This window comes from Sinocyclocheilus anshuiensis, unplaced genomic scaffold, assembly GCF_001515605.1.
Source record: "Sinocyclocheilus anshuiensis isolate Anshui unplaced genomic scaffold, SAMN03320099.WGS_v1.1 scaffold124, whole genome shotgun sequence".
NCBI classification, from domain to species: Eukaryota; Metazoa; Chordata; class Actinopteri; order Cypriniformes; family Cyprinidae; genus Sinocyclocheilus; species Sinocyclocheilus anshuiensis.
In genome coordinates this window covers 717,908-730,509 of record NW_015554082.1, presented here as the reverse complement: position 1 = coordinate 730,509, position 12,602 = coordinate 717,908, and the positions used below count along the sequence as shown (strand labels likewise).

At 36.1% G+C, this 12,602-nt stretch overlaps 1 long non-coding RNA gene across 2 annotated transcripts in view; it reads right to left on the bottom strand.

Annotated features, from left to right (window-relative positions):
- Positions 1 to 317: 317 nt before the first annotated feature.
- LOC107669078 (uncharacterized) overlaps positions 318 to 12,602 on the bottom strand; it is a 103,935-nt gene continuing 91,650 nt past the window's right edge. The window contains exon 3 of one of the 2 annotated variants that reach the window (XR_001631946.1): positions 318 to 496. This is a non-coding gene — a long non-coding RNA (uncharacterized LOC107669078). Of the gene's footprint in view, positions 497 to 12,257; positions 12,327 to 12,602 lie in introns of those variants that run through there. The other variant, XR_001631947.1, reaches the window with a different exon arrangement.

The following is a 12,602-nucleotide window of genomic DNA, read 5'->3' as shown; positions in this document are numbered from 1 at the left end:
ACTTGGCTGCCCTTTAAAATATTACCACATCAATCCAGCACACTGTGCCCTGAAGTCAAGGCTCCTGAGTTTGCCTCAAATCATATGCATAAATATACCAGTGAGTGTGTGTGTGTATGTGTTTATGCCACAGTGTCAGTACTTTTTTATAGGTCTCTTGAAATTAGATGCACTTGGATTTGCGTATATGTGTGGATGTGCATTTGAAATGATGTGCATGTGAATGATCTTTTGCACCTGCTTGTCGATAACACCACTTACCACATATTGAAATGAGCCGTTTACATGTCTGTGCATGTGTGTATATATAGGTGCATTTGTTTAAGTGTGTGTGGAGGGTTCCATCCGTGTCCCGCTACCCCGCGTCTATCGACTGGCCAGGATTAAGCCGGCCGGTGGAGGCAGTTTCCCAGCGGGCCAGTGGCTGACCCTCTCAGGGCTAAAGTTCAACCCAGGGCAAGGGCTCACGGGGCCAGATTAGGGGCCCAGCTAGTCCCTGCGGACGGATGAAAGAGTGAAATTACATCTCGCCCAATATGCTCCCTCCACACACTTACAAACACACACATTAATTAGAACTATTGCAATAATGCATGACAGGTGAATAAATAAACAAACCTGATGCTATTTGATACCAGCGAACGGCTCGCTCAATGTCCAAATGTATCATTGTTATTGACCACAGCTGTGTTATTATTTTAAACGAAATACCAAATTCTAGTGTAATGAACACCACACCTGCGGATCTAAGATACTTTGATTTCTCTGCCTTTGAAGCCGTAATGTGGGAGCTGCCAACCCTGAACGAAGGCTTTTAATTGCAGTGCTGGAATACGGGTTTATGCTCGGACACAATCTCACCAATTAACGTTTCCGTAAATAAAACCGTGAAGTTATAATTAAGGTTTAGAGACTCTAAATTAGCCCTTTGTCTAACTGTAATGCCCTCTTTGAAGTTGCAAAAAAAACAACAAGAATGTTTGACTTCTTATGGGTTATTATAGTATGAGAGAATATGAGATTAGGGCAAATGAATAGAATTTTTTCAGAGGGGAAAAAAATATGAATAAATAAGATTTTTTGGAATATTGCATAAATGTATTCTTCAAAATCCAAAAAAAAATAAACAATAAATTGCATGACTTGCAAATGAGGAAAATAATTCAATGTAATGAATGGTCCATGCAGATGAACAATAAGGACCCTAAGAGAAGTGAAGTGGCCATCTCATCTCCAAGTGACATCCTGACTCTCTCTTTCTCTCTCTCTCTCGCACTCTCTGGGCAGAAAGGAGAAATAATTGGATTTTTTCCCACATAGATTTTGGGATGATCTGACATGTTTGGTCTTGTGAGTCTGGGAGTGTAAGGCCGCTGTTGAGCTCAGCTGCAGTGCTGAATTTCAATTGGTCGTAAAATGGAAAAAGAACTCATACGCTGACCATTTAAAACTGGTTTATAATCATCATTTTAAATGCTGACTTTATTGTAATATTTTATTTTGAATTTGTCTTTAAAAGAACTGATAATCAGATATTAATGCTATGTGAAGATTGCTTTTGATATCTCATGCTGACTATAGTTAAAGGAACATTCTGGGTTCAATACAAGTTAAGATCAATCAACAGCATTTGATGCACAATGTCAAACACACACAAACACACACATAAAATAAAGATAAAATTATGTATATGTTTTACATGTTTAAATATGCACTGTTTCAAAAGCATTGCTTTTGAAGTAAACAATATGTGTTAAGATGATTTTACACTGTAAAACTGATCTGAAATTTGTACAAGAAAATACAATTTCAGTTTTTCTGCTTCAAAATTTCATGTTTAATTCAATGTTACTTACTGTGTTTTTATAACTGTTTGTAAAATTTATGAGCAATTTCTGAGTAAAAATGGTTTCTAAATCAAACCTTTTACTTAACCTATTTAATATTTAATGTACAACTTTATTGCCATGATGACAAAATGCCTAAAACTTAAAATGATGATCATAAAAAGCTCAAACAATATACAAAAATGTTCTACAGTGACAATAAAAATAGGTTTAGAAACCATTTTCACACAGAAATTCCACAATTAATTATAAAGAAATGAAATAAAATGTGAAATTTTGAAGTGGCATGACTGAAATAGTGTTTTCCTGTAAAACAAACCCTTTGTTTAACTTTGATTTGTGACTTGAAATTTGATTTTTGAAATTGCTTTTATAAAGTTAAAAGTCCTCCAAAACCTGGCCCTATTCACTTCAATTGTAACTAACAATTCTAATTTTTTAGAAAATGTTGGTGGTAATCAACATTATGCCACAAATACTGTCAATTGAGCTTAACTTGTATTGAACCTGCAATATTCCTTTAAAGCTCAATGTAATCAGATGTGCCCAGCTGTGCCAGAAATACAAAGGGGATCGCTTATGCTCAACTTCTCATCGTGCTCCTCTTTCCTTTACCTTTTTTTTTTCATGCTTTCCCTGTCTTGCATTTTCTCTGTCCAGGATTTCAAGCGAGCTTCTTTGTGGGAGTACAAAGCTCTCACACTTGGGAGAAAGACAGACAGCAAAGAGGTGCTGATGGGTCCAGCATCGCTCTCTGCCCTCAGGCGCTAGACCCCGATACCCCACAGCGTCCCGAGACCACTGATTTGTGGCTTCATACTGTGAGCACACAGAGATCTCGCTTCATTAATTGTGCTTCAACTAATTGTGCTTTATTTGGAAGGTGGATCCATGGTGGCTAACAAGAAAGCACTAGAGGTCTTCATTTAGTGATCAAGCCACCGTCCCTCGAGACAAACTCACATACAGCTGTCCTTCACCTTCTGCCAATCAACACATCAAACGCCAGTCAATTCATCTGCCTCTCCTGCTTAGAAATAAGAGGGAATTAGAGGGACAGAGAGACGGAGAGAGAAAGCGAGAGAGGGAGAAGCTAAACACAGCAGTGAATACTGAGTGTAAGATTTAGCTGGCCTGGCAAGCACTCTGGATTTAGCAGGATATTTATTCTTTTATATCCAGACAAAAGAGATTGCACATGCCCTCTCCTGCTAGCGCCCCTCCTTCAGTCACTGCTCTGAGCCTCGGCAAGGGAACCAGAGGCAATATAATGAGACTCCATCAAGGCTATCAGGTGTAAGATCACATCACATCAAAGCTGGATCAAACGTTGCCTAGCAAGATATATTTGGACATATGTTAAGAGAATTATCAAATTCCCCTGCTTAAAGAGAACATTTGTAAACCTATAAACAACAAGTAACTTCATTTACTACAGGTTTGTCAAAAAATATAGTCAGTTACTAAAAGAAAAAAATTAAGCATGCAGCTATTGTATAATATACAATAATGACAAACATACAGTACATCTACACAATAAAATGATTACAATCAATTGTAATTGAATACAACCATTTTTAGAATTAACTATCAGTAGTAACTATGAGTTAAATGGGTTCCTTGATGCATTCAAAATGAGTCCATGTAAAAATATATATATATTTTTTAATCTATTTAAAATTAGTATAATATGTTATATAATTAAATCTATAAAAGAACCGCATGCTTGTGAATAGTAATAAATGACCATTTGGAATTGCAATAATTACCATTTAGATTAAACAACGGCTTCATCTCATGATTCCATAAGAAATGCATGTCATGGAATGATGTGTTATATAAAACTATTGACAACATTAAAATGAGACAACACACTCATGAAATACCTTAAAATGCCACACCTCAAGACTTGGTATCAGTTTAAGTAAAGGAACAAAGTCATCATGACATTACACAACAAGCTACTATATACTGTATAACAAAATCAAGAAAAACACGGTAAATAAAACTGGAAATTGGTCAAACAATAGCACTATGCTCATTTTTCAGTTTCATTTTTAATATTATCTATATCCATATAGATTAAAATGAAACTATTTTATACATATCATCCAAACAAATGACTTATTAATATTTATTAATATGATTTTAGTCATTTATATTTGATATAGTAATACCGTGACATTTGTTTATCTCAGAAAGAAGTCAGGCACCACTAGAGACATGCAAATGACATGCAAATTAAGAATTACTGTATAAGTACATTCACTGTTCATAAACAGATGATGTATACAATTATTTATTAATTCATATTATATATGTATAATGCTTCATACAATATAACCTAAATCACATATTAACACAAAACATCACATTTTCCCCAAGTTGTTACCAGACTTCAGAATATTTTTCCTGAAGCTCTCTTCCATACTTTTAGAGGCAACTCGTCATAACCACATTTCATCCATTCACACAGCAGGCTGAGGCCCATTTAAACACCATTCTAATAACCTCTCCCAAATGACATAATGAAGATGCACGCTAACAATGTATCGGGTCACATTCACGCCGATCAATACAGCAGTACAAAACGCTCAATAAACATATGCGTGGATTGATTTCATCATGTTATTACCATATAAAGCAACCTAGTAAATATGCAGATAATTGCTGGTGAACCACTGTTGGTACCAGCCAGATTACAAGGGAGTAGAATACACATGGAGATGTGTCCTAAAAACGGATAACTAAAAAGCGCTAATGGACACTTTTGACATTTCTGTGGTTCTCAGAAAAGGAAGTCGTTATAGCTGGGTAAACTTCTACAGTGGTGAATTTAAACTACATCAAATATATTTGTTGCATTTCCATTTTGCTCCAATAGCAAATAAAAAATCCATGATAGCATTTCTAAGATTTTTCAAAAGAGGAAGAAAACATATTGATGAGAGACTGATTACATCAGTCAGAAGAGGGAACGGTATCAAATTTGCCATCAATCTTTCAGCCATTGTGTTAGAAGCACCCAATCAGCAGGGATAATTAGCTTTGTAAAACAAACAGTAGCAACATTTTAGGCTAAATCTGATTTTTACCTTTACATTACACTAACAACCACCAAAAAGACAAGCCATACGGAATCAAAGCTTATCACAAATAGCTTTTCCATAAGCTGAGGTAAAAACCAGTATAAAGGTGTACAGTGTCATAAACAGAAACACAAAATGCCATCATGGTAACACATGGACACTAAACATTAATTTAACAACAAAAGATGTAACATAAAGCCCTAAAATAAATAACTGATAAGAAAAAGAAAAACTAAGAAGAAACAGCTATTTCAATGACAAAACATCAAATGTGAAGAGTCACACTGAGAATATCAATTTACAGATTTCCACTGTAAATTATAAGATGACTTGTTCTTTTTCCACTTCCAAAAATTGTAAATCTAACAGTATTTTAGAACTGAAATGTCACATTAGATTTCTTACAGGTTTTCAACTTAGGAAACTCACAATTAACCAATTAAAAGGTTTTTACAGTAGCTTTTTATCATAAAAATTATGATTATTTTCAGTGTATATATCTATATAGTTATATTAATTAGAATATTAAAAAAAACTTTATTGCTATATTTTCATAAATTGATATTTTACATTATATTTACATAGGGTCCATATCTGGTCAAGAAGTGGCTGGCATTTACCTTCTGAGTAAAAAAGCAGAATTTAGAGCAGACTTAAAAATTTAAGCAGACAGAGCCCAACCATGTCAATCATGATTTAAAATCATCATCTAAACTGTAGAAAGGGCACATACTGAGTAAAGAGCACATACTGAGGAAGGGTTCAAGGGCACATACTAAGTAAAGCTGACTGTAGCATCAATACAAAAGGCATGATTGAAAAAGCAGCTTTGTATTGTGAATCAGTCAGATGACAGCAAGCTAACAAAAAGCTCAGAACCTTCTCTTTTTGAGACCTTGGAAAGATGGCCGTCACGCTGGAGGCTAGCCAACTCCGCTCCATCCCTGAGCTCTCAGAGCAAAGCCATGCAGATTTCTCCAGCCTAATCCCCTGCAATGACACTGGAGCCCTGGGATAGGATATTGAATCCCCGATCTCTCTCTCACCCTCGCTCTAACTCTTTCTTGCTCTGTCTCTCTCACTCTCTAACAAGTTGAGCTGCTTTCCATGTGGACCGTAATGGCACTCAGCGCTCTACAATACATGATCCTTCCCCATGCGCCCCGTTGAAATCACACCCCCATGGCCACTGTATAGGCACATGATCTCGGGATTGCCGACTGACAGCAGGTTTCCACGCAGCTTTGCCCAGACACCACAAAATAAGTAATGTACGTCTCTCTCGATCTCTCTCGCAGCTCCTCAAACAATTAGCGTGCAGTGTACTGATATTGAGATGTTTTCATCCATTTCTTTCCGCCGTCTTCCACACACAAAAGAGCTTTTCTGGCAACTGTGGAGACAGCGGGCCACTAAGTAGTTTAAGACTGGTCCCAGTCAAACGGCCTACTCCTGCAGCCCTCCCTTTTTAAGTGATCATCCTTGTATCATAACAGATTAAGGGCTGCAGCGTGGCTGGATTAGGCCTAAGCTAACCTTTATCCGCCCCCATCCTCACCTGAAACTTACAAGGAGCGAGGAGTCAATTGCCCTGTCCTGATTTACAATGACACTGAGCCCCACTCTGGGCCCCTCATTATTTGGATTAAGAGAAACACTTTTGAGTAATTATTTTCACGTCGGATAAACATTAAGCTTCCACTGGATTTAGACGAGCTCTAGTCCAACACTGCGGAAAAGAAGGGCGATATAAGCGTGCTTATCATGCACCATGGGTGCTATATGCCTTATCGGTAATCACCAACAAACAGAGAACAGGAGAGAAAGAGAGAGCGAGGGAAAGACATGGAGATACAAGAAATGACCGCTCTTTTGTTTTAAACACAAGGGATTTGAGAGTGTGTACATGAATTAGGGATCCTAACATGCTTGGCTAGGCATGAAGAAGATATTTACGTTTCAGATCAGACTTTGGGGGAATGGATTTCAGTTTAGATCTACAGAGAAATTTGGTATTGCTTTTGGTTTTTCATTGCAAGGCTGGAAATAAAAATATTTAAAATGAAATTTCTCATGTCTTTTCCCTATTTGAAACACTAAAGGAGTTATTATAAAAATGTCAGTTACTTTTTTCCATACAAAAGTAATCAATACTGATCCCTAGATTTTAAATTCAGAATTTATTTTTGTTTTTGTTTTTTTGGGGGGGGGTTGGGGGGGTCATGTCATGTCTTACCTTGGCCAGGGCACCAAATGACAAAACAAAACAAAAAACAAAACAAAACAAAAAAATCCACACAAATAAAATGCAATTAAAATTTAACATTTTTGGTCATGTCTTATCTTGCCCGGGGCACCAAATGAAACAACAAAGCAAAGCAAAGCAAAACAAAACAAAACAAAAAAAACACAAAACAAACAAACAAAAAATGCACACATAAAATTAAATAAAATAAAGACAATGCATGAAATTTGCTTTTGTTCTATTAGCTACATTTTAGCAAATATTATTTCATGAAGAAACAATATATCCCCTTCTGTCCCTTTATTTTGTTTGTTTTACCTTTGTAAATTGTAAAGGTGTGTGACACCTTGCAAGTTTGTTTTTCTTATCAAAAAGAGAAGGGTGGGAAAAGCGCTGGCTCAGCCTGTGTTTGATTTCATATATTATTTCAATCATACACAATTACAGGGCGAGATCACATCAGAGGGCTCAATTGAGGCCCAGATAACCTTTTAAGGAGAGAATTCCCACAGAGGGGTGACCTCTAACCTTAATGCTGCTAGCAATCTCCAGCTATACTGCTCAGTCAGAGTGACAAAGGTCAAACACACACACACACAACGCACATACAGAAAAATCCATCTCTCAATCTCCCTCAAATGACAAACATTTGATTTTGCACAAAAACACTTGTGCAAAAGTGTGTTTATATGTCTGATGTCACAAAATACAAACTGCGGTAATGTAGAGGATGCAACACAATATCAGCATGCCAACTTTCACTGACAGGCACTATATGCACTTTTCATTCAGATCTCAATTCAGTCTTTAAATTGACATAAGTCAAACTGAATATCTCAGCCTAACATTTTAGGCCTAAAATATTTTTTTTTTTTCAAACACAAGAAAAGTGAAAGTGACATTAAGTGATTTATGCACTTCACTAATTTTTCAACACACTCCAGGAAGCGTCACAATGTTTCTCCTTCCTGCAGTCTCATCCATCCTGCTGCGCTGGTAATTGTGTACCCTGTTTAAACCTCTCCTCCCTTTCCCCCTCGCAGCCCCACCTGCCCAAGACCAGATGTGTTTCCTCTTTGATGTGGACTGGAAAGTCACTGGGCCTTGGTAGCCACTTCATCCCACCAGCACATGCCTGACAAAGAACCCAGAGTGGGCCTGGAACGCTACGCTTTTCAATGCAGCTGCCGACTACCCACTGATAAATGGCGCACGGTTTGTCTAGTCTTGACCACACCTTGTAGAGAGCTTGTAGATTCTAGAAACCAGACTCTGTCTGTGCTTTGAGACAAATGTGGCTAGAGGACTTCACAGGAGGTTTGAACTTGAGCCTCTCAATAATGGGTGGCCAATTATAAGCATCTGTTGAGGCAGACACAATCTTCAGCACGCTGGAGCATTGTGTGGTGATTTATCACAAGGTCGTAGATGGCTTTCTTCCTTGTAGTCTTTTGAAGAGATCAGACTTTTATATATCTCAAAGCTGAACTTGTTTCTGAATGAGAGACATAAATCTAGTAGAATATTTGTAACAAATCAATTAATAAATACTGTGTTTACAGTGTTTAAACATTGCTAAATGAGAAGAATAATAGTAATAAAATAAGAGAATATATTACTAAAATATTAAATTGCCAAGGTTATTCTACAAAATGCATATTTATTTATAATATATACCCAGCCATTCAGTAATGTGGCCTAATGGTTAGAGAGTCGGACTCGTAACCCAAAGGTTGCGGGTTCGAGTCTCGTACCGGCAGGTATTGTAGGTGGGGGGAGTGAATGTACAGCGCTCTCTTCCACCTTCAGTACCACGACTGAGGTGCCCTTGAGCAAGGCACGAACCCCCAACTGCTCCCCAGGCGCTGCAGCAAAAAATGGCTGCCCACTGCTCCGGGTGTGTGTTCACGGTGTGTGTGTGTTCACTACTGTGTGTGTGCACTTTGGATGGGATAAATGCAGAGCACTAATTCCTAGTATGGGTCACCATACTTGGCCACATGTCACTTCACTTCACTTCATTAATTTAAAATAACCGTTTTTCTATTTTAATATATTTTAAGATGTTAATACTGTTATTTATTGAAAAGTGTCACATGATCCTTCAGAAATCATTTGAATATGATGATTTGGTGCTAAAGACATATTTATTATTATTAGTGGTGTTGAAAACAGCTTAATATTTCTACTGGAAACCATAATAAATTTTTATTTAAGGATTCTTTGACTGATCGAATGTTCAAAATCACAGCATTTATTTTAAATAGAATTTTTGACATCAAATTAATGGAACTCTTTTAATAAACTTAATACATCTTTGACTAATAAAAGTATTTTCTTAAGAAATATCTTACCCAAAACTTTTGAATGGAATTGTATAATTAACATTGTTTATTTATTTGTTTTGTTTTATTTGTTGACATTGACATTTTCTTAAGAAACATCTTACCCAAAACTTTTGAATGGAAGTGTATAATTAACATTTTTTATTTTTTTTTTTTTTTTTATTTATTGATTTTTTTGCACATTCATTGTACATGCATACTGTAAATATTCAGCATTTTGTATTAATATATACATCGTATCTTTGTATATTTCATGTTTATGAATGTGTATAATAGCGCTTGAAATTGTACTGTTCAGTTACCTTAATGAGATCAATAAAACTTTCAAAAAATGTAACTTGACTATGAATGAATAATGTCATACATATTCTTGCAGATCTTTCTGCACAAATTCTTCCTACATAGGAGAACATCACAGGACTGAGAACAGGCTGCTACTGTGCTTTGCCTATATTCTTTTCCTCTCCCCATTTCTCGTTCTCTCTCTCGCTCTGTTTTTTTTCTGTTATCTTTGAGATGTCTTATTGATGGCAACTGCCCTAACTTTGATTTGATTTAGGTAGCGTGATAAATGTTGTATCTTCATCCTTTTTCCTCTTTCTCCTTCCATGGTTTCAACAGGAGCCATCTGTGCTTGATAAAGTCACAGAAATAACTGGTCAGGGTAAACTAATATTTAATGTGCCTCTCAAAGCATTGCCTTCTGCCTGACCTTCTGAAATGTGTGACAAGAGCCTGGGTAAACTGCACTTATGTTCTTAAGGTTAAGAGAGCTTAAAAATGTTGCATGCATGCTGATTGTTGCCTTAGTAAATCAGGCCCAGGCTGAAACAACAAACTGTTTCTGGTCAGGCTGCTTTAGATTTGAAAGAGGGGGAGAAAGTGAGAGATAGAAAGAAAGACAGAAACAAAATTAGAGAATTTACCACTTAATTAAATACTTTTTTGGTTAACAGAATACGTAGTGGGGTCCTAAAATCTTAGACTGCAATGAAAATCTTTGATTTAAAGTCTAAATTAAACTAAATTAAACATATTCTGAAATTCATGTTAATTTTTCAATTGTGGTTATGCTAGTACTAATGTAATGTGGAATGAAAAAAAAAAAGAGTAATATATTTTTTCTGTTTTTGAACAGAGAATAATTATTACAATTTAAATTAATTATTTTCTATTTTAATATATATATTAAAATATAACATATTCCTGTGATGGCAAAGCTAATTTCCAGCATTATTATTCCAGTCTTCAGTGTCACAATCATTCTAATATGCTGATTTGGCGCTCAATTCTGATTATCAGCAATTTTGAAAACAGTGGAAACTAAGATACATTTTTTCTTCAGTATTCTTTGGTGAATAGAAAGTTCAAAAGAACTATTAAAATCCATTATAAATGTTTAATTTAAAATTGCTGAATAAATGTATACATTTCTTCTAAAAAAGAAAACCTTACAGACCCAAACTTTTGAAAGGTAGCGCATTTAATACAAAAAAAATTCTAAATAGAATACATTTTCACTAGTTGTCCCAGAATTTTAAGACCCTAATGTCAGTAATGTTTTATTTTCGACTTGTTTTGACGTAGTAGTAAACATTTATATCGCAGCAAACATTTATAAATCACATGTTTTGAATTTCATACTGAACACAACAGTAAAAAGAACATGACAAAGGTTTTACAATGTAAAATAAAAATACCGACATTTATTGCGAATGGGTCGCTGAACATGAAATTTACTGTGTGCATCAGTGAAGAAAACAGCCCTACAGAGACAGTGACTGACCAAGTATCTGTTTCCACACCAACTAAATGGCTCAGTCAGACAGACGTGTGGCTGCGTGCCCTCAGGCTTTGTGATGCTTTACTTTGGGCGAGAAGAACATCAAAAAAGCAGAGAGAATCTTAATTAAGCTGACACTTTAATCAATTGAGATACCAGCTTGGCCTTAAAGGTCAAATTCTCTCTAGCTGCATCATCTATTGGTAAATACAATAATACACTGACAATCATAAATAAGAGATTAAAAATACTGTTGTGTGAGAGAGAATACAATTTAATTCAGTTTGAAATGTACTGCAAATTGTTTAGAGCAGCAGCCCTGAGGAACTACAATCACAGCATGAATATTCGAAATCTAATTATGGCACGCTGGAACAAGGAATGATTTTTAGCATGTCACTTCCTGAACTTTATTAAGCATCTCTGAGGTGGCCTCCTTAAACAAAGCTGCACTCACATGGTGAATGTGTGCAGTGTCTTTCACCTGTTCCTTATTTACACAGGAAGCACCAGACTGCCACACCTTGTCAATCTACCTCTCAGAGGAATGTGGGTATTTACGGTCAACAGTATGACGTAAATCTTTAACTATCGGCCTCACTTCAGGGGGATCTTTCAAGCGCCATTGACATTGACATACACGCTAAGCCCAACAAAGTAGCACAGAGCTTACTCTTTCCTGCATGTATAATCCAGTAATTTCTTGCTTCTTTTTTCTTGTGTACAATTGCATGTCTAGACTGAGCTTCTTTCTGTTGTTGCCTCCAACAAAGCTCTGGGAAAACTTTAAACTCGCCTTCTCATGCCTTCCTTCCCCCTTCAGCTACACATCTGTAGCCAGAGATATTAGACAAAATGTCTCTGCGCCACGCAAACATACAGTCGCAAACCAGCCCACCGATCTCCACCCCCTACTAAGCAACACCAGCGCTACGGACTAACCTTTTGCTGTGTGATCCGCTTCTTTACAGCAAAAGATCGGACCTTCCACTCTTTGTTGTTGTTGCCCATTATTTTCTGTTTTTAACAGAAAAAAGGGAAAAAAGGGGAAGGGGAAAAAAGCGGTTACATTTTTTGAAAAATTAATACAAAAAAAAAGGTCATCCCTGTGACCCTACAAAGTACATAAAAATAAAACAAAACAAAACGCATCCCTGTGACCCTACATAGTACAAAATAAAATAAAATAAAATAAAATAAATCCATGTGACCCTACATAGTACATTATAAAATAAATTTAAAAAAAAATAATCTAATCTAATCTAATCTAATCTAATCTAATCTAATCTAATC